The following is a 3,609-nucleotide window of genomic DNA, read 5'->3' on the forward strand; positions in this document are numbered from 1 at the left end:
TATGTGTGTGTGAAAATATATATATATATATAAAACACCAGAGTCTGAAAAACAGCAAGACCACATCTCTTCTTAAAAAACAACAACAACAAAAAAGAGATAGATGATTGATTGATTGACTGATAGATAGGTAGGTAGGTAGGTAGGTAGGTAGTTGAGAGAGAGAGAACCAGTCATGGTGGCTCACGCCTATAAGCTCAGTACCTTGAGAGGCTGAGGCCAAGTGATTGCTTGACTGCAGGAGTTTGAGATCAGCTTGGAAAACATGATGGAACTCCATCTCTACAAAAATAAAAAGCAAGATATACAAAATAATGTGCCAGTGTGGTGCCGTATACCTTTAGTCCCAGCTACTAAGGAGACAGGGGGTCTGAGACAGGAGGATCACCTGAGCCCAGGGAGGTCGAGGCTGCAGTGAGCTGTGATCAGGTAACTGCACTTAAGCTTGGGTGAAAGAAATCTAAAACAACAGCAACTTCAGTATTCAGGAAGGAGCATGAGAGAGAAAAAAAACGCAAAAAACAAAAACCTACAGAACTCAATGTACTGTGGAAACAAACTCAAAGTGGAGCTAGCAAACAAACAAACAAACAGAACGATCCCCAGATCCTCAGCTATTTGGGAGGCCAAAATGGGAGGATCACCTGCATGAGTCCAGGAAGGTGGAGGGCACAGTGAACCATCATTGAACTTCTCTGCTGGACCTAAGCGGTACTGCACTGGCGAGAGCCATCTGGTCCATCTTAAACATTTTAAGCTGGTGACCAAGTCCTACGCTTGTGGCTTACATCCTGTAGACCTGGTGGCCAGAAGGAAAAGCCAGCTGATGGCGGAGGCAGAAGCCCACTGGTTCCACCCTACAGGCCACGTGTGGCACTCGCGGCCTGAAGCTGTCCCCATTGGAAACTTATTCCCCCCAAGGTGGCCCACCTCAGCGGCCGGCCTCTAAGTCCACCGGCCTTCCTTCCTAAGCTTTCAATCTCTGATCAACCCAAACGTGAGGCCAGCAGCCTCAAGTACTGGCCACAGCTTGCAGCCCACATCTGGTCACCTGATGGCCTGACCAGGAAGCCACTGGGTCCACCCTGCCAGCCATGTGTGGCGCTCACGGCCAAAGCCATCCCTCTGGCAACTAAGTCTGAGAGCTTCCCACCTACTCTGGGCGACAGAGCGAGACTCCATCTCAAAAAAAAAAAAAGAAAAGAAAAGAAAAAAAGAGCCGGCACAGTGGCTCACGCCTGTAATCCCAGCACTTTAGGAGGCTGAGGCTGGGCGGATCACCTGATGTCAGGAGTTTGAGACCAGCCTGACCAACATGGAGAAACCCCATCTCTACTAAAAATACAAAATACCTGGGCATGGTGGCATATGCCTGTAATCCCAGCTACTCAGGAGGCTGAGACAGGAGAATTACTTGAACCAGGGAGGTGGAGGTTGCAGTGAGCTGAGATAGTGCCATTGAACTCCAGCCTGGGCAACAAGAGTGAAACTCCATCTCAAAAAAAAAAAAAGAAAAAAAGAAAAATGTAGAATAAAGAAAGAAATGAAGGAAAGAAACAAGCAAGCAAGCAAGAAAAGAGTGACAGCAAAAAAAAAAAAAGGAAGAATGAAAAGGAAAAAGAAGAAAATAAAAGTGGGCAGAACATGGTGGCTCAAACCTATAATCCCAACACTTTGGGAAGCTGAAATGGAAGAACTAGCTGTTGACACAAGCCCTGAGAACATAGCGAGGCCTTGTCTCTACTACAAGAAATAAAAAATTTAGCCAGGCATGATGGCATGCTCGTGTAGTAAGAAAGAAAACAGGCAGGAGGAAAGGAGCGAAGGAAAGAAGAAAGGTAGAAAGGAAAAAAGAAACCAAGTTCTACAAGGAAAAAAAATCAAAAAGAAACAAAAAGAGAGAAATATAAAAAAAAAAAAAGGAAGAGAGAAATAGAGGGAAAGACAGAAAGAAAGAGACAGAAAGGGAGAAAAAAATAGGAAAATAGGAAAGGAGGCCAGGAGCAGTGGCTCACACCTGTAATTTCAGCACTTTGGGAGGCCGAGGCAGGAGAATCCCTTGAGGTCAGGAGTTCGAGACCAGACTGGCCAACATGGCAAAACCCTGTCTCTACTAAAAAATACAAAGAATTAGCCAGGCATCATGGTGCACGACTGTAATGCCAGCTATTCAGAGGCTGAAGCATGAGAATCACTTGATCATAGGATTCAGAGGTTGCAATGAGCTGAGACTGCACCACTGCACTCCAGCCTGGGCAACAGAGCAAGACTCTGTATCTCAAGGGAAAAAAAAAAAGAGGAAAGAAAAAAGATGAAAAAACAGAACCTAAAAAAAGAGAGGCAGAGAAGAAATTAGCGCTGGTTGAAGCCTCCAGGAGGCCACACCAGCTGTTTGCCCACCTGCTGTGCAATGACCTTAGATGTTCAGAAGCCACTCCCTCTACCCTGAAGAGCTATGAGATATGTGAAACACTTGCTGTCCACATTGTGACTCTCATGCAAACAAAATATACGGTTTCATTGTTTGAATCCTGTGGTTTCTTTCAGCCCACTTTTACTGATTTAACCTAGTTAATGTATATTTTGAATTGTGTGTATGGCTTCAGAACTAAAGTTGATAATGAAATCTCAAGTTTTGATAGCCCAGGAAGTGCATAAATATCTAATTTCACGTGAATTGATTTGAGGGAAAATTACCAGTGGAATGCCTTGGTCTGCTTATCTGATAGAATCAATTGTTGTACATAAAACAGATCTACACACACATATATATTATAACAAAATAAAGGAAGACAAAAAAAAAATCTGGCTTCTTGACCTTCGAACCTCTCACCCAGGCCACCTACCATCTTTACTCCCACTTACCTGGCTGTGCAGCTATGGTCTCCTCACTCTTCACAGTCCAGGGCTCTTTCTTTCCCTCCAAAAAAGTCACCAGGTCCAGCTTAGAGATGGCAAGACCTGTTTTTTAATAAAAAGTCAGATGACTCATGCTGGAAGATCTGTAATTTCCAGCTCAGTACTGTGCTCAGTAGAGAAAAGGGAACATTATATGAGATTTTAAAAATTATTCCCCAAAATACTGTTTCCTACCAGCTTCTTTACAATATTTAGGAAGCATTTAACATTTGGGGATCCTGAGCTTCTCTTGCAAATCTGACTTCAGAATCAAAACCAAAAAAAAAAAATTGGATTTTAAAATGTAAGCAACAATAGTTTATGTCAACCAATTTCTAGAATCACGACTAGAGTGAAACTTGTACATCACCTCAAATAAAAAGGCAAATGTCAAAATCAAACATTATGAAATTGTTTCTACATCAACAAAACTCCTATTTTTTTCCTGAAAACAAGAATCTGAAACTAACTCATACAAAGCACAAGATCCCAAGGGACATTCTGAAAAGAAAAGAAATAAAACTCTTAGTTATTAGACATTCTGAAGGCAAGTTATCCTCACCCAGAGAGACCAGGTTTCTGTAGTTTTCTAACATCACATCCTGATACAAATTCTTCTGAGCTGGTTCCAGGTGTTCCCACTCCTCCAGAGAGAATTCTATGGCCACATCCCTGAATGTCAACAGTCCCTGAAATAAAAATAAACAATAC

The 3,609-nt window shown here is 42.7% G+C and overlaps 1 long non-coding RNA gene across 2 annotated transcripts in view; it reads right to left on the minus strand.

Moving 5' to 3' along the window:
- Positions 1-3,609, minus strand: part of LOC108523703 (uncharacterized) — a 51,549-nt gene that overhangs the window by 37,817 nt on the left and 10,123 nt on the right. Inside the window, exons 2-4 of one of the 2 annotated variants that reach the window (XR_001883871.1) lie at positions 2,866-2,961; positions 645-799; positions 243-282 (exon numbers count right to left, since the gene is read on the minus strand). This is a non-coding gene — a long non-coding RNA (uncharacterized LOC108523703). Of the gene's footprint in view, positions 1-242; positions 283-644; positions 800-2,865; positions 2,962-3,609 lie in introns of those variants that run through there. The other variant, XR_001883872.1, reaches the window with a different exon arrangement.

The sequence above is a fragment of the Rhinopithecus bieti genome, unplaced genomic scaffold, assembly GCF_001698545.2.
Source record: "Rhinopithecus bieti isolate Rb0 unplaced genomic scaffold, ASM169854v2 scaffold_77145, whole genome shotgun sequence".
In the NCBI taxonomy this organism is placed as follows: Eukaryota; Metazoa; Chordata; class Mammalia; order Primates; family Cercopithecidae; genus Rhinopithecus; species Rhinopithecus bieti.